This window comes from Pleurodeles waltl, chromosome 4_1, assembly GCF_031143425.1.
Source record: "Pleurodeles waltl isolate 20211129_DDA chromosome 4_1, aPleWal1.hap1.20221129, whole genome shotgun sequence".
NCBI classification, from domain to species: Eukaryota; Metazoa; Chordata; class Amphibia; order Caudata; family Salamandridae; genus Pleurodeles; species Pleurodeles waltl.
The window spans coordinates 350,308,705-350,328,181 of record NC_090442.1 but is presented as its reverse complement, the minus strand read 5'-3'; positions in this window follow the sequence as shown (position 1 = coordinate 350,328,181).

Here is a 19,477-nt window from a genome sequence, read left to right as displayed (position 1 = left end):
TTGTTCTGCCATCCTGGGCCAGGCCTGGCTGGACCCCAGGAGGGCAGATGCCTGTCTGAGGGGTTGGCAGCAGCAGCAGCTGCAGAGAAACCCCAGGAAGGGCAGTTTGGCAGTACCAGGGTCTGTGCTACAGACCACTGGGATCATGGAATTGTACCAACAATGCCAGGATGGCATAGAGGGGGCAATTCCATGATCATAGACATGTTACATGGCCATATTCGGAGTTACCATGGTGAAGCTACATATAGGTAGTGACCTATATGTAGTGCACGCGTGTAATGGTGTCCCCGCACTCACAAAGTTCAGTGAATTGGCTCTGAACAATGTGGGGGCACCTTGGCTAGTGTCAGGGTGCCCTCACACTAAGTAACTTTGCACCTAACCTTTACCAGGTAAAGGTTAGACATATAGGTGACTTATAAGTTACTTAAGTGCAGTGTAAAATGGCTGTGAAATAACGTGGACGTTATTTCACTCAGGCTGCAGTGGCAGGCCTGTGTAAGAATTGTCAGAGCTCCCTATGGGTGGCAAAAGAAATGCTGCAGCCCATAGGGATCTCCTGGAACCCCAATACCCTGGGTACCTCAGTACCATATACTAGGGGATTATAAGGGTGTTCCAGTAAGCCAATGTAAATTGGTAAAAATGGTCACTAGCCTGTCAGTGACAATTTGGAAAGAAATGAGAGAGCATAACCACTGAGGTTCTGATTAGCAGAGCCTCAGTGAGACAGTTAGTCACTACACAGGTAACACATACAGGCACACTTATGAGCACTGGGGCCCTGGGTTACCAGGGTCCCAGTGACACATACAACTAAAACAACATATATACAGTGAAAAATGGGGGTAACATGCCAGGCAAGATGGTACTTTCCTACACAACCCCCCCCCAAACGAAGGACAATAAGACTAGCCATTACCTGATGAGTCTTCATTGTCTAAGTGGAAATATCTGGAGAGTCCATCTGCATTGGAGTGGCTACTCCCAGGTCTATGTTCCACTGTATAGTCCATTCCCTGTAGGGATATGGACCACCTCAACAATTTAGGATTTTCACCTTTCATTTGTTTTAGCCAAAGTAGAGGTTTGTGGTCTGTCTGAACAATGAAGTGAGTGCCAAACAGGTATGGCCTCAACTTCTTCAGAGCCCAGACCACAGCAAAGGCCTCCCTCTCAATGGCAGACCAACGCTTTTCTCTAGGGGTCAACCTTCTACTAATAAAAGCAACAGGTTGATCCTGGCCCTCAGAATTAAGTTGTGATAGGACTGCCCCTACTCCTAATTCAGATGCATCAGTTTGGACATAGAATTTTTTAGAGTAACAAGGGCTTTTCAGGACAGGTGCAGAGCACATGGCCTGCTTCAGCTCCTCAAAAGCTTTCTGACAGTTTGCTGTCCATAATACCTTTTTAGGCATTTTCTTGGATGTGAGGTCATTAAGAGGGGCTGCAATGGAGCCATAGTTTTTAATGAACCTCCTGTAATACCCAGTGAGGCCTAGGAAGGCTCTCACCTGAGTCTGAGTGGTAGGGGGAATCCAATCAATAATAGTTTGGATTTTCCCCTGAAGTGGTGCAATCTGTTCCCCACCAACAAGGTGTCCCAGATAAACCACTTTACCCTGCCCTATCTGGCACTTTGAAGCCTTGATAGTGAGGCCTGCCTTTTGCAGGGCCTCCAAAACTTTCCAAAGGTGGACCAGGTGATCATCCCAGCTGGAGCTAAAGACAGCTATATCATCCAAATATGCTGCACTGAAAGCTTCCAGCCCTTGCAGGACTGTGTTCACCAACCTCTGAAAAGTGGCAGGTGCATTTTTCAAACCAAAAGGCATTACAGTAAACTGGTAATGTCCTCCCATGGTAGAAAATGCAGTCTTAGGTTTAGCATCTTCTGACATTTTGATCTGCCAATACCCTGCAGTCAAATCAAAAGTGCTTAGATACTTGGCAGATGCCAGTGTATCTATTAGCTCATCTGCCCTGGGTATAGGGTGAGCATCTGTTTTGGTTACCAAGTTGAGACCTCTATAGTCTACACAAAACCTCATTTCCTTCTTTCCATCTTTAGAATTGGGTTTTGGTACCAGTACCACAGGAGAAGCCCATGGACTGTCAGAGTGCTCAACCACTCCTAGTTCCAACATCTTCTGAACTTCTTGCTTTATGCAGTCCCTGACATGGTCAGGCTGCCTATAGATCTTACTTTTGACAGGTAAACTGTCTCCAGTATCTATAGTGTGCTCACACCAAGAAGTGGTGCCTGGCACAATGGAGAAGAGTTCTGAAAATTGTCCTAGGAGATTTATGCAATTATCTTTCTGCTCAGCAGTAAGACAATCAGCCAAAACTACCCCTTCCACAAGAGCATCTTGTTCTGTGGAAGAGAAGAGATCAGGTAGAGGATCACTGTCTTCTTCCTGTCCCTCATCTGTTGCCATGAGCAGGGTGAGATCAGCCCTGTCATAGTAGGGTTTCAGGCGGTTGACATGGAGCACCCTAAGGGGACTCCTGGCAGTGCCTAAGTCAACCAAGTAGGTGACTTCACCCTTCTTTTCAACAATTGTGTGTGGACCACTCCATTTATCTTGGAGTGCTCTTGGGGCCACAGGCTCCAAGACCCACACTTTCTGCCCTGGTTGGTACTGAACCAAAACAGCCTTCTGATCATGCCATTGCTTCTGGAGCTTTTGGCTGGCCTGAAGGTTTTTACTGGCCTTTTTCATGTACTCAGCCATCCTTGATCTGAGGCCAAGTACATAGTCCACAATATCCTGCTTAGGAGCTTTTAAAGGTTGTTCCCAACCCTCCTTTACAAGTGTGAGTGGACCCCTAACAGGGTGTCCAAAAAGAAGTTCAAAGGGGCTGAAGCCCACTCCTTTCTGGGGTACCTCCCTGTAGGCAAAAAGGAGGCATGGTAGAAGGATATCCCATCTCCTGCGGAGTTTTTCAGGGAGTCCCATAATCATGCCTTTGAGAGTTTTATTAAATCTCTCCACCAGTCCATTTGTTTGTGGATGATAGGGTGTTGTGAACTTGTAAGTTACACCACACTCCTTCCACATGGCCTTTAAGTATGCAGACATGAAATTGCTTCCTCTGTCTGATACTACTTCCTTTGGGAAGCCCACCCTGGAAAATATTCCCAGGAGGGCCTTTGCCACTGCAGGAGCTGTAGTGGTCCTTAAAGGAATTGCTTCAGGATACCTTGTGGCATGGTCCACTACCACTAAGATAAACCTATTGCCTGAAGCAGTAGGAGGGTCAAGGGGGCCAACTATGTCAACCCCTACCCTTTCAAAGGGAACCCCAACCACAGGCAGTGGGATAAGGGGTGCCTTTGGAGTGCCACCTGTCTTGCCACTGGCTTGACAGGTTTCACAGGACTTACAAAATTCTTTTGTGTCCTCTGACATCCTAGGCCAATGAAACAGTGGTACCAATCTGTCCCAAGTTTTCATTTGACCCAGGTGCCCAGCTAAGGGAATGTCATGTGCCAGTGTTAGGAGGAACTTTCTGTACTCCTGAGGAATCACTAATCTCCTGGCAGCTCCAGGTTTAGGATCCCTATGCTCAGTGTACAAGAGGTTGTCCTCCCAGTAAACTCTGTGTGAGTCACTGACATCCCCATTAGCCTGTTTGACAGCTTGCTGTCTGAGACCCTCTAATGTGGGACAGGTTTGCTGTGCCACACTCAGCTCCTCTCTGGCAGGCCCCCCTTCACCCAAAAGCTCAGCAGTGTCTGCTTCCAGCTCCTCTGGTGTAGGTTCTGCACAGGGAGGGAATTCTTCTTCCTCAGAAGTAGAATCCACTGTAGAGGGAGGGATAGTAGGAAGTGGTTTGCTTCTACTAGCCCTAGCTTTAGGGAGCGCTTGGTCCATTGTTCCAGGATCCAAGCTTCCCTGTCCTTTTTGCTTTTTGGCCTGAGCCCTTGTCAAAGCAAAAATATGCCCTGGGATGCCCAGCATTGCTGCATGGGCCTCCAACTCCACATCTGACCAAGCTGATGTCTCCAAATCGTTCCCTAATAGACAGTCTACAGGTAAATCTGAAGCTACCACAACTTTCTTTGGACCAGATACCCCCCCCCAGTTGAGATTTACAACAGCCATGGGGTGGCTTTGTGTTATGTTGTGAGCATCGGTTACTTGGTACTGGTGTCCAAGTATGTGTTGTTCAGGGTGCACCAGTTTCTCAATCACCATTGTGACACTGGCACCTGTGTCCCTGTAGGCCTGGACCTCAACACCATTTATTAGGGTTAGTTGCTTGTACTTCTCCAAGTTATGGGGGCAAGCAACCAAAGTGGCTAAGTCAATAGCCCCTTCAGAGACTAAAGTAGCCTCTGTGGTCTCCCTAATCAGACCAACCCCAACTAAATTACCAAAAGTGAGCCCAGCTACTCCCTTGGATTGGCTATTAGTAGGTTTGCTCCCACCACCACTGCTATTAGTAGGGACACTAGGTGTAGCAGTAGGGGTTGTAGTGGTAGGAGCTGTGGTGCCTTTCTTTGGACAACTGGGATCTGTTGTCCAATGGCCTTTTATCTTACATAAATAGCACCATGGTTTTCTTTCCTTGTTCTGATTAGAGGAAGGTTTGGGCCCACCACCCCCACCAGAGTGTTTTTGTGGGCCTGATGAAGACTCATTTTTAGATTTGTCCCCACCCTTGTCAGAAGACTTACCATCCTTCTTTTTGTTGCCATCTTTGTCACCCCCTGTATGAACTTTTCTGTTCACTCTTGTTCTGACCCATTTGTCTGCCTTCTTTCCCAATTCTTGGGGAGAGGTCAGATCAGAGTCCACCAAGTACTGGTGCAACAAATCAGACACACAATTATTAAGAATATGCTCTCTCAGGATTAAGTTATACAGGCTGTCATAATCAGTAACTTTACTGCCATGTAACCACCCCTCCAAGGCCTTCACTGCCTGGTCAATGAAATCAACCCAGTCTTGTGAAGACTCCTTTTTGGTATCTCTGAACTTGATCCTGTACTGTTCAGTGGTTAAGCCATAACCATCCAGGAGTGCATTCTTAAGAACTTGGAAATTGTTAGCATCATTTTCTTTTACAGTAAGGAGCCTATCCCTACCTTTTCCAGTAAATGATAGCCATAGGATAGCAGCCCACTGCCTTTGAGGGACATCCTGTACAGCACAGGCCCTCTCAAGTGCAGCAAACCACTTGTTAATGTCATCCCCCTCCTTGTAAGGGGGAACTATCTTATGCAGATTCCTGGAATCATGCTCTTTTGCAGGATGACTATGGGGAATACTGCTGCTGCCACCATGGGTATCCAAACCCATCTTCTGTCTTTCCCTCTCTATTTCTAAAGACTGTCTATCCAAATCCAGCTGTTGCTTCTTGAGCTTCAGTCTGGTTTGCTCCACTCTCAATCTATTGAGCTCCCTTTCTAACAATCTGTCATCAGGGTGGGTGGGAGGGACATTTCTAGATACAGAGGTATGATGGGAATGAACAGAAGGAGACCTGTCCCTTACAGAGGGCACCCTAACAGCTTGGCTACCAGTATAATGTGAGAGCACATCATCAGTATGATGTGATTCAACCTCTGTACCAACTATGCTAGACTGTCTAGTAATGGGCAGGCTGAGAAGTTTCTTTCCTGAACCTTTTCCTGGGGGAGTCCCTGGATCAGATTGAGAACCATTAGCTACTTTTTCTACAGATTGGGCACTTATGGCCTTATCTTGTACTCTAAGCATATTAATTAACAGTTCTAAAGAAGGATTCTTCCCTACACTCAAACCTCTCTCTATGCAGAGACTCCTTGCTCCTTTCCAGCTAAGGTGATCATATGCAAGTTTGGACAGTTCAACTTTTTGGCCTGTGCCAGACATTTTTAGAGAGAGTTAAAGTGATAGATAAAGAGAAAAAAAAGTTTTCAGAACTTTTTGGAAAGACAGAAAAAACTTTTTAAACTTTTAAGAACTTTTTGAAAGTTTAGAAGTACTTTTCAGCACTTAGAAAAGAGTGAAAAGAGGAAATGCAAAACTTTTTGGCTATGTGTATATACACTGACCTTGTTTTGTATATTTTTCTCTTATGAAAAGTACAATGACAAGAGTGGTAAGTAGTCTCAAAGCACTTATCCCACCACTGCACAACCAATGTAGGAGGCTGGACTGGCTTGTAGTGAGTACCAAGGGGTACTTGCACCTTGCACCAGGCCCAGTTATCCCTTATTAGTGTATAGGGTGTCTAGCAGCTTAGGCTGATAGATAATGGTAGCTTAGCAGAGCAGCTTAGGCTGAACTAGGAGACGTGTGAAGCTACTACAGTACCACTTAGTGTCATATGCACAATATCATAAGAAAACACAATACACAGTTATACTAAAAATAAAGGTACTTTATTTTTATGACAATATGCCAAAGTATCTTAGAGTGTACCCTCAGTAAGAGGATAGGAAATATACACAAGATATATATACACAATAGCAAAAATATGCAGTATAGTCTTAGAAAACAGTGCAAACAATGTATAGTTACAATAGGATGCAATGGGGAAACATAGGGATAGGGGCAACACAAACCATATACTCCAAAAGTGGAATGTGAACCACGAATGGACCCCAAACCTATGTGACCTTGTAGAGGGTCGCTGGGACTATTAGAAAATAGTGAGAGTTAGAAAAATAACCCTCCCCAAGACCCTGAAAAGTGAGTGCAAAGTGCACCAAAGTTCCCCTAAGGACAAAATAGTCGTGTTAGAGGGAGAATGCAAGGAAAACACAAATCAGCAATGCAACAACGATGGATTCCTGTCTGAAGGTACCTGTGGAACAAGGGGACCAAGTCCAAAAGTCACAAGCAGCTCGGAGATGGGCAGATGCCCAAGAAATGCCAGCGGTTGGTGCAAAGAAGCTCTTACTAGGCTGAAGAACTGTGAATACTGCAGGAACGACAAGGGCTAGAGACTTCCCCTTTGGAGGATGGATCCCCCACGCCTTGGAGAGTCGTGCAGAAGTGTTTTCCCGCCGGATGGACGCCAACAAGCCTTGCTACACGCAAATCGTGCGTTTGGCGTTTTTGGACGCTGCTGGGGCCCAGGAGGGACCAGGAGGTCGCAAATTGGACCTGCAGAGAGAGGGGACGTCGAGCAAGACAAAGAGCCCTCACTGAAGCAGGTAGCACCCGGAGAAGTGCCAGAAACAGGCACTACGAGGATGCGTGAAACGGTGCTCGCCGAAGTTGCACAAAGGAGTCCCACGTCGCCGGAGACCAACTTAGAAAGTCGTGCAATGCAGGTTAGAGTGCCGTGGACCCAGGCTTGGCTGTGCACGAAGGATTTCCGCCGGAAGTGCACAGGGGCCGGAGAAGCTTGCAAAGTCGCGGTTCCCAGCAATGCAGCCCAGCGAGGTGAGGCAAGGACTTACCTCCACCAAACTTGGGCTGAAGAGTCACTGGACTGTGGGGGTCACTTGGACGGTGTCGCTGGATTCGAGGGACCTCGCTCGTCGTGCTGAGAGGAGACCCAAGGGACCGGAGATGCAGCTTTTTGGTGCCTGCGGTTGCAGGGGGAAGATTCCGTCGACCCACGGGAGATTTCTTCGGAGCTTCTGGTACAGAGAGGAGGCAGACTACCCCCACAGCATGCACAAGCAGGAAAACAGTCGAGAAGGCGGCAGGATCAGCGTTACAGAGTTGCAGTAGTCGTCTTTGCTACTATGTTGCAGGTTTGCAGGCTTCCAGCGCGGTCAGCGGTCGATTCCTTATCAGAAGGTGAAGAGGGAGATGCAGAGGAACTCGGCTGAGCTCATGCATTCGTTATCTAAAGTTTCCCCAGAGACAGAGACCCTAAATAGCCAGAAAAGAGGGTTTGGCTACCTAGGAGAGAGGAAAGGCTACTAACACCTGAAGGAGCCTATCACAAGGAGTCTCTGACGTCACCTGGTGGCACTGGCCACTCAGAGCAGTCCAGTGTGCCAGCAGCACCTCTGTTTCCAAGATGGCAGAGGTCTGGAGCACACTGGAGGAGCTCTGGACACCTCCCAGGGGAGGTGCAGGTCAGGGGAGTGGTCACTCCCCTTTCCTTTGTCCAGTTTCGCGCCAGAGCAGGGGCTAAGGGGTCCCTGAACCGGTGTAGACTGGCTTATGCAGAATTGGGCACCTCTGTGCCCAACAAAGCATTTCCAGAGGCTGGGGGAGGCTACTCCTCCCCTGCCTTCACACCATTTTCCAAAGGGAGAGGGTGTTACACCCTCTCTCAGAGGAAGTTCTTTGTTCTGCCATCCTGGGCCAGGCCTGGCTGGACCCCAGGAGGGCAGATGCCTGTCTGAGGGGTTGGCAGCAGCAGCAGCTGCAGAGAAACCCCAGGAAGGGCAGTTTGGCAGTACCAGGGTCTGTGCTACAGACCACTGGGATCATGGAATTGTACCAACAATGCCAGGATGGCATAGAGGGGGCAATTCCATGATCATAGACATGTTACATGGCCATATTCGGAGTTACCATGGTGAAGCTACATATAGGTAGTGACCTATATGTAGTGCACGCGTGTAATGGTGTCCCCGCACTCACAAAGTTCAGTGAATTGGCTCTGAACAATGTGGGGGCACCTTGGCTAGTGTCAGGGTGCCCTCACACTAAGTAACTTTGCACCTAACCTTTACCAGGTAAAGGTTAGACATATAGGTGACTTATAAGTTACTTAAGTGCAGTGTAAAATGGCTGTGAAATAACGTGGACGTTATTTCACTCAGGCTGCAGTGGCAGGCCTGTGTAAGAATTGTCAGAGCTCCCTATGGGTGGCAAAAGAAATGCTGCAGCCCATAGGGATCTCCTGGAACCCCAATACCCTGGGTACCTCAGTACCATATACTAGGGGATTATAAGGGTGTTCCAGTAAGCCAATGTAAATTGGTAAAAATGGTCACTAGCCTGTCAGTGACAATTTGGAAAGAAATGAGAGAGCATAACCACTGAGGTTCTGATTAGCAGAGCCTCAGTGAGACAGTTAGTCACTACACAGGTAACACATACAGGCACACTTATGAGCACTGGGGCCCTGGGTTACCAGGGTCCCAGTGACACATACAACTAAAACAACATATATACAGTGAAAAATGGGGGTAACATGCCAGGCAAGATGGTACTTTCCTACAAGAACAAAATAGAAACAATGTTACATCACTAAATTAATTTTGAATTTAAACTTTAATTAATGAAGATATATTGCTTTAAATTAAAATATTTGTACTGAAAATGAAACCAAAAAATACATTGCAACCTAAAGAAAGTAAATGCTGTGTGATATATATATATATGTATGCATGTATATATGTATATATATATATATATATATTTGTGTGTACAGACTGTAGAACAAAATAAAAAAATACGATCTATCTATCTATCTATCTATCTATCTATCTATCTATCTATCTATCTATCTATCTATCTAGTTAGTAAGTGGATTAGTAGTAGGGGCAGGTAGGTTCCTACACTTAGTTATAGGCCACAATCTCAAATAAGGTCCAGTAAAGGTCTCAATAAATTAATCCTTGCTCAACCCTTGGTAGAGTGGCCTGAGAGCAGTTAGGCTTAACTTAAGAGACAGGTGTGTAAAGCATTTAATTTCAACAAAACAGTAAATAAGTAAAACACAACACACAATAAAAATGCAACACCAGTTTATAACAATAGGCAATATTATTATTATCATAAAAATGAGACCAAAATGACAAAAATCGAATGCAGGGAACCAAAGATATGAATTTCTAAACATTAAATGTAAAGATGTGGTTTCTAGTGCCTAAAAGCAAAAAGCGGCAATCACAGACATCTGTTCACTCTTGGCTGGGTCACAGTCAAAGTTTGAGGCCGTCAGCGATGGAGCCCAAGATGGATACTTTGAGCTGTAGGACTTGGTAAAAATTTTACCTCCTGACTCCAGCCCAATCTTGGTGGAGGTCGGAGCGCTGCGACTGTGGCGGTCCGACCACCACATTACAAGGTTGGCGGCTAGACCTGCCAAACGACCGCCCACTCCGCCAGGATCCAAGAACCCGATGGGGTGATGGCGGGCTTGGTTATAATCTTCCAGGGCGGCACTGAACTCAGTTCCGCCCTGCTGATTACAACCTTGTTCTCCGCCCATAGCAGGGGTAGTTCAAGGGTCCCCCTGCCCAACACCCTTGAAATGTGTACTGTATGCTGTGCAGACAGTATGCATTTCAAGGGTACTGGTGTGTCCTGCATGCAGCAGCATTGTCGCTGGCTCAATTATGAGCCGGGAACAATGATGCCACACCTTTCCCACTGGTCTGACTGGTCAGCCCAATGGGAAAGTTGTAACAGGTCTAGTGGGAAGACCTCCGGGACTGCAGCTGTCATCTCACTATGGCCTGGTGAGCTATCGGTCGGCCCGCCAGTCTCGTATTGAGGCCCTTGGACTTTTTTCTGGTGCTTTTTCTGTTGTTGTTGAGTGAGGCTCCTCTTTAGGCCAGCTTGCAATGAGATGTCATCGGCGTGACTTGTGTGAGGACCTGGCCAACGTCTGGAGTTCTCCTCAATGGGGAGTTTTGTGGACAAACCTGAAATGTAGGCATGATCGCTGTTCGATGTCGCCGGCTTGACTCTCCTCATAGAGTTTGTCACCTTATGGAGCTTTTTTGCTAAGTTGCTCCAAACTTCTCCAAAATTCTGGATATTCTTCCAGAAGTCCTTTTCGGGGTCTTGCAGTGTCCACAAACATAGTGCAAGGTTCCAGAAGCTCTGAGTTTCTCCTTGGGAGATGGGGCTACAATTCCCAGAATGCTCCTGGGCAGAATCCTCAAAAGGCCACTGACGCTGGTCAGCTGGATTCTTCTTCCAGGACGTCATGCAGAGGACTCGTGGTAGCTCCTTTGTACCTGTTGCTTATAGGAAGTCCATTCCTAGCTCTTCAAAGGTAAGGCAAAGTCCTTTTTGTGGTGAAGGCCGGGGGGAACAACATGCCCCCCTAACAATTTTTATGATGTAGTCCCAGGGAGGTGGTGGTCCCCAGGGCCCAAGGGGTTTGTACGTCCCCCATATCTTTTTTTATGTTGTCCCGGGGAGGTGGTGGTGCATGGGACCTAGAAGGGTCTGCACGGTCCCCTAACTTTTTAAATTATGTAGCGCTTAGGAGGTTGTGGGCCATGGGGTTCTGTGCGGTCTCATTTAATGTTGCCATGTAGATTTGGTGGTCCCCTGGACTCAGGCGGTTCTGCATAGCCCCCCAAAAATATTATGTTGTGTAGCCCAGGGACGTGTTGGTTCCCTGGGGATCCAAGTGACCACCAACAATTCTCATTAGGTAGACCCGGGTACTTGGTGTTCCATGGGGGGGCCCATGTGGCCCTCCTAAATATATATATTTGAAGTTCCCCTTTAAGCTCCAAACCCCTTTGGGTGCAAATGGCGTGGGGTTGGTTGTTTATAGAGGTAGGCCACACATGGCTAAAGGCCTTGTACGCCATGGGGTTTGAAGCTTAAAGAGGGTTAACCATAGGACCTGAACGCAGGTCAGGTCCTGCAGCCAACCCCCAAGTTGCATGGCGGCAGAGTTATATTTACCTTAGGGAATGAGTTATAGTTACTTCATATAACGTTAACTATAACAGCTGAATTTCTATGGTTTTGTATGTTTAAAATGTGAGCCTAACTATAACGACCCTGTAACCTTTGGTTTTTCAAATTAATTTCTATGTTTTTTTTTACGTTCTATTTCCTAACAGTAACATTCCTGTAAACTTTGGTTTGGGTTTTTTCAGTGAAAAAAACAATATATATTTATTTAGATTTGTAACTATTTTACATTATTTAGTTTAATTTAACATTATTTGCTATGGAGTTGTATTTGAAGCCCCTCCCTTCATTGTTTCATTCTTTTAGACTTTCTGTCCTCTTCCCTCTTTTCTTCCATTTTTTCTTGCTTTCTTTCCTCCTTTCCTTTCCTTTCCTTACCCTTTTCCTTTCCCTTTATTTTTTCCTTTTTCCTTCCCTGTTCCCTTACCTTTTCCTTCCCTGTTTCCTTTTCCTTTTCCTTTTCTGTCCCTGCTTCCTTTCCTTTTCCATTCCTTGTCCCATTCCTTTTCCTTTCTGCTTCCCCTCCTGCTACCCCCTCCCCCTTCCATACCCACAAAGGCAAGATGCTAAAGTTCAATGGCAGTACAATTGGCTTTTTTGGTCTTTGTTAGCCAAGATCTTTGATTTTACTAAGATTATGTCTATGACATACTTACTTATAGGGGGTTTCAGCCACACTTCATCCATTTGTCTGTGACTGGGTCATTTACATTTTTCTCCAACCTGCTCAAGCATTCATCAAGGGTCAATGCGTCATCCCACTTCAGCCATTGGCTAACTACACTATAGGTTATGGCATGCTGCTCTTTCATAATAAGCACATTCACACCAACAGTCCTTCCCTTCCTAGCCCATGACTATGATGGTAATGTGTGCTTTTTTTAGACCAAAACCATTTTTTCCTTTAGCCATTTTTTTTAGATTGGTGAAAACTCATCAGCTTCCTGAACATTAAAGTTTTGCAAAAACCATGACAAAGTAAAACAAGAATTTCTAAAAGGCTAACAACGCCATACCACTTATCTTTGCCAATCATTGTTTTCTTAGTGGTAACCCACACTCTAAGTTTGTGAATATCAAAAGAAGTAAACTTATTCAAAAGTGTGATCTTGCACAAAAGTGTGAGTCAATTTTGAGAATCAGGCTCTAAAATTCGAATGCCACAGTGTGTGCATTGTATTTGGGAAAAATGGGAAAGAACACTTATAATAACTGAAGCAGGGAACACTGAAGTTCCCAGTAGAGCAACAGGAGCAATTTAAAAATCAATTACAATTATTGAAATATAATGTTGTGGCCTACAAGCAGCACAGGACCGCTTACACAACTGGGCTATGGGCAGTAAACTTAGCAATCAACGGGAAATTCAGTAATTCTGTCTAGGGTTGGCCAGCACTCTTGAAGGCTGTGGCTAACTACCACCAAGGAGGGAGGTGTGTTGCAATACTGAGGCAGGTGCCAATGCCCCTCCTTCATCCCTCTTCCTATTTTTGCATTGAGCAGCATCCATGACAAGCATTGAGATGCTTGCGCATCGAAAATATGCCAAGGCTGTACTGGCCTCTTATGCTGCAGCTCAGCTTCTTTTCAGGTGGTGATCTTGACCATTCAGTCGTCTTCAAGGTCCTCATTGGTCTATCCAACATGTTCCCCGGGATTTGTTCCCTTCTGTTCTCCCTGACCAGCCATCATTGTAAAGAAGTAAACAAGTTTTGAAACCTCCATAAAAGGAAATTTAGCAAAAAAAAAGGCGGTCTCTTAAAATATGACACGTGTCATGATATGTACAAAACTATAAAGTGTGGAACTATTCATTCTCGGGAACCAATCATACCTCTTGAATAATCTGCAAGGAACTACTGCTCCTCTGTGGCTCCAGGAAATAGATACAGGTGAATTAGGCTTGCTCTGAAGCCATGGCTCAGGTTCGTAGAAATGTGATTTACTAGACGCATAAAACACAGAAATTATTAAATGTAATATTACACATGAGTTTTGATTTGCACTTAGCAACCTTCTACCATTGAACTATGTAAAACAGTTTGTTTTGAGACCAAACGCAATTGTTTATCATTTTCATATTTCGTGATACTCATTTTTGGTTTTGCGGTACTTGCAAAGAAAGACTGTGTTCTCTGATCTTGGAGAGAGCAACATCACCAGATAAAAAGTCATGGTTTTGTAGTATTCTTTCTTCTGGAGCCAAGGAAAATACAGGAAGCTGAAAACAACAATATATCAAAAAAGAAAAAAACATAAGGTATTGAATTTGCTAACTCATCCCACTAACCCTAAAAAACAAGAAACAGCCTGTAGAAAAAAAGGAGCCCATCCTTTGGAGTACACAATTTTCACTTTCTTCCATGATTGTAGGAAAAGGAAGCATCTGCTGTCATCAGTACATCATTCCAACAGACTGGATAAAACCAGGAAGAAGTAGGACAGCCCTCTGCTGGGAACCAGTAAGCTTATGGTGATGTGATGATTCGAACAACTTCAATGGCTGGTGGTGCAAAAGCAGGTGAGAATCAGTGATGTGGATTTTTTTCACATACCCCAGAGGGAAGAAGACAGTAAGGGCCTTTTTTAGATCTTGGTGGTAATTGTCCCACCATTGACTTTTGACTGAAAACCTGTCTGCTGCTGTGACAGTCCATCCACTCTACTTAGATGTTAGCAGGACCTTAGACAAAAGACACCTGATGGTCTGCCATCACCAACAAGAATCACCACCCCTGTCAACTGAACCATAGGCTAAGGCAGCTAGCACCGGGATGCCAGCCCACTTTCCAGTCAAGCCAATCACAATGTGCATTCCTGCTGATGCAACAATGGCAACCAAACCCCCATGCCTGAGTTGGTGGATTGGGTGGGATAAAAGGACAAAACTCATCACTTTTCTGAGTTTTTTTATTTTCTGCTGCCATGAGTCCTGCACTTACTGCAGCTTCTGGACTGAGATGGAAATCAACCCCATAATTGCTAGAACAGACTGTAAGTTATGGCCGTACCTGTTATCCTTGGAGTAATTGCTATACATTAGCACTAGACTCGTGCATGTGTGAAAAATATTTTGCAAACAACACCATAATGATGTGCAATGACTACTTGTGTAATGTTATGCTCAGAAGATGTATCAGAAAAAACCTCAAAATATTATTAGCACCCCACCAATCTGGTAAAAACTGCCTTCATGGCAATGGATACTTACACAAAAAGTCACAGCAATCACAAATAGAAGTGTGTCCATACAGATGTGTGCAATCATTTCCCAATACAATCAAAATCATAGTCTGAAACAGTGTACCCAATAGGAACTATATAAATTCCATGATAATGTAGCAATTCCACTACAGCATGCTACAAGTGGCTGTTTATAGAATGTACAACCAATCTTATCTCTAAACTGTAAACATGTCAGAGATGTATGAAGGTCACATGTCCTTCTGGTTTGTGAAATTTATGACAAACATTAGATGTCATTTAACTACAAAGTGTTTTGTTCCCTGTGTAATGCACATGTGTCAATCATAGGCACATCATGTTAAAATAAACACACATGCATTCTCTAGTCATAAAAACAGAAACACATATAATCTTGTTGTAAATGTCAATTAACAACATGAATGCTTGCACCTAAATAAACATGTCCATCACAAATGTACAAAACTAATGTTTGCATTTTAAAAATAACAAAAATCTCCCACCTGTGCTAGTCACTGTCACAAATGAGAGTAAGTACATGGCACACACATTAGCAGAAACAACATTATCAGCAAACAATTATTAACATTCATTAAATGAGGCCAGGACAACGGAATTATCAAAATAAAATGATTTCTAGAAATGAAATTACTCCCTCAGAAGTCAATCAAAATAAAGAAGACATAAACAATAAAGGCACTAGACCAGCAGTCCATTATATGGGTGCATGCCCACAACTTGCCTCTTAATGTTGCTACCAAAATTAACCTTCTCTCCAATGGGCATCTAAGGGACATAGAGCAGGCACCTCAGTAATGTTACTGGGGGACTGAATCCTAGAGTATGGAAGGGGTGAGTTTGGGTTTGAGAGGGGCGGGTTGGGATTTGGAAGTGGTGGTTTAGGAATTGGAATGGGTGGGTTGGGATGTAGAAGGGGTGGAAAGATATTTGGGAGGGGTGGATTTAGGATCGGAAAAGGGGAGATTGAGATGTTGAAGAGGTGGTTTTGGATGTTGAAGGGGTGGAAAAGCTTTTAGGAGGGGTGGTTCGGGATGTTGAAGGCATCAGGACCAGGGAAAAGTAGGTCTTTTTTGGGAAAATGGGTAGGTTACTTGGCAGGGAGTTTGAGGTCGGGAGGTAGAGGGGGTTGAAGTTTCTGATGTGCATGTGTCTGTTGAAGGTGTGGGTGCCTTAGGATCTCATGTATGTGCTGTATGTTTTGCTTTGTGTTTCTAACTGGTTGTCTGTTGGATGGGTGAGTCTGAGCATTTCTCTTCAGTATGTGTGTGGATGTGTCGCTTGGGGACGTGGTGTGTGTTGTGGTGTCTGCGGGTGTGCTAGGTGTGAGTGTGGATGTCTTTGTTGTGGTGGGTGTGGTATCTGTAGGGGTGCTGGTGGTGAGTCTGTGTGTTTGTGTCATGGTGGGTGTTGTGCCTGCGGGTACATTTGTGATGATAGTGGGGTGTGTGGTGTCTGTAAATGTGTGTCTGTGTTGCTTGCTATGTCAGTGTGAGTATGTGCTGCCTGTGGTTATAGTGGATGAATGCAAATATTTGAGTGTACTTGGGATAGTACTAGGTAAGGGGGGTTTGGATGAGGAAGGGGTGGTAGTCTGGGGTGTGAGTCTGTACTCAAAGAAGAAGCCAGACCCTGGAATAGCCACTGTAGGCCAGACGGGGCACCATGAGTGCCATGCAGGTAAGACAGCATCTTGGTATTCTGGCTGGCCAGCAACTGGATGGCATTCAGTGAAGTGGTCTGGCCTACAGCAATAATCCTTAAAAGATCTACATCCTCCTGACAGAGCGTAGACTGGGACACTAGGGCAGGGAGGTGCCTACAGCAAAGGTGATGCCACCCCTTTCAAGGGGGCAGCTACGGCCAATTTATTTTGGGACTAAGAGGGAGGGTGGAGACTAGAAAGTGGGTGGCAGATGATGACGCAGGCGTAACAGTCTCTCCGGGGTCTCCCAGCACCTGGTCTTCATTGAAGGCTTCCAAAGAAGATGTAGAGCCACTCATGTCACTCAGTGGCAGTTCCCTCACCCTCCTTGCCTCTGGTTCCCTCAGGTTTCATGGTATCCACACCTGAGCCAGGGTGGCCAGCTTCCTCCCCATTGATGTTGCCACTGTCACCTTTGCCTTGCCCAGACAATGCTGAAAAGACAGATACAACAGTTTGAGGGTACCTGTTCAAATACAATTGGGCATGAACTTTGATCACACAACATTTGCTCAACGTCTAGAAATTCACCATACAATCTCCCACATCATGTATGACTTTCTCTCTTATCTACTTGTAGTCCCCTGAATGACGAAGGCTTCAACAGCATGAGTAAAAACATAGGCTTTCAAACATTTCTAAACAACTGAAGTACAGAGCATACATATATTTACATTTCCAAAAGAGCCATGTGTTCAGGTGACATTACATTTCCAAGAACAGACATTTCTAACAGTGGCAAACAACATTATGTCCCCAGCTAAATCGTTCAGTGCACTACACTCCAATCCCAATACATCATCCATGAACAACAAAGGACAAATTAGGCAGTGGACAAAACATTAACCAGTTTGTTAGTCAAACATTTCCTAATCAAACATATACCTGTTCCTCTGGGGTCAAATAGAGCTGGCTGTACAGGGGCAGGACCTCCCTGGCAAGGAGTTCCAACTCCAGCATGCTGAAGGCAGGGTCCCTGTCACCTGCTTTGCCCAGCATGCTGGCTTCCAGAGGTCCACAACAGCAGCAAAAAAGGATGAGGTCTTGATGGCTGCAGTGTTAGGAGGCGAGTGAGTGTTTTTTCACAACACACTGTGCAAGTACACAGCAGATGCGATCCGTGATGGAGATGGACACAGCCATTGGATTTCCTGCATAGTCATCATATATGTTAGTCGATGGCAGATCCATCCCCTTCCCCTAACTTTCCTTTGCAAATAATTTGACAAAATGATGGTGGAAGACAGACAAGAAAAATGAAATGCCACAACAAATGCAAAAACAGTTATGCAATTTGTGTCCAAATCATTTATTTGCCTAATACAAAGGAACAGAAAAGTTGTCAAATAATGAGAATAATGAACTGAAAAATAAAAGTGGATGAAAGTATAGTATGAGAGTCACTAACAGCTTGGAGCCCAATGTACTAAATACAACCATCCTCAAAAAAGGTGAATGTGTCCATGAAATAGTCTACAGAGTGGATGCTAGACAAACACTGGGGGACATTAGGATCTGCGTCTCTTGTAGGTGGTGGTTGGGGTCTTGCCATCCTCTCATGGTGGTCCGGATGACTGTCCCCTCTGGGCAGGAGGGTGGGCAAAGATGCAGGGCCTGGGGTCGGAGGACCAGGCTCCTCCTGTGGCAGGGTCTTCATGCCTGTGACTAGCAGTGATGTACTTGGTCCAGACGTACAAGGACCACAGACAGAGGCATATAATATGGGAAAAGCCCTGCACATATGATGGTAGATGTCAAAAAGCACCCCAGGTAGGGAGTTCATTTTGTCATTGTGATTGAACATTTCCAACATGAGCTTCCTCTGCAGCTTCTTGATATCCTGGAATTCAGTAATGACATGGTCCATCACTTCTTGGGACTGTTGTGCTGCTCCCCAGACTCGGTCTACGGTAGTCTGACTTATATAGACACCAGTGACCTCAATTTCCTGGCCCACTGATTCCCTCCCACAATGGCTACTCCCACCACCCTGTGCCCAGGAGGCAGTATGCCCCTTCCCACTGGATCCTGGCACAACCAGAAGCAGTGTTGGTGTTGTCTCAACAGCAGCCTGGACTTGGTGGGCACAAGATTGGTGTGATGTCCCTTTGGACACAGGAAGTGAAAGTATCCATTGGCTGAGGTGGCATTGCAGATGGGGTGGAAGGTGTAGGTGTGGGCTGAGTGTGACTCACTGGAGCTGTCTGACCAGTCAGACTAGGTGTACCATCTGGCTCCTGACCATCCAGACTTGCAGGAATGGAGTCCTCACTGAAGGCTTGCTCCTGATCTGGAGTAGAGGTGTCTTGGGTGGAAGACAGTGGTCCACTGACCCAGAGGGCCTGGATCTGACAAAGATGCAGATAATATGTAATTCATATCTAGTGTGTGCATCATATGTGTCTTTAGCTACAAATGGGACAACCTAAAAAAGTAAAAACAGACTGATTTGGCCTTTGGACTGATTTTCATTGTTTTACACATGCAGGCTGATTTACACTAATGCCAACTCCATTGATGATGTAGTACAGATGCCCTAAATACAAAAGGGTTAATTCTGAATTGTACATTACATGTAGCAGCCTGTCAACCCAACACAGTGGTGGGTAGATTTGAGTACTGGACCACTCCAAGGCCTAGCAGGCTACAAACATTTTGAAAAACTATGGTTGAACCTAATATTGAAACTGTCATTGGTCATCATATCGACAGTACAAAGTAAATTGTGTGTGGCTATGCCACATCGCATTGTAGGAAATCTTGGATTCAAAAGACTGTGAAATATATGAGCATTTACATCACTTCACTGTAGCTATGAGAAGGTCTCAACATGCTTGAGATACACAGCAGGTGACATTTTAATCCAAAGCATGACATGGTGACTGCTAAATGCACACGTTTTTGAGATATGTGAACATGTATAAGTAAAGGAAGGTGGAGCAACATTATATTATTTTTCATATAG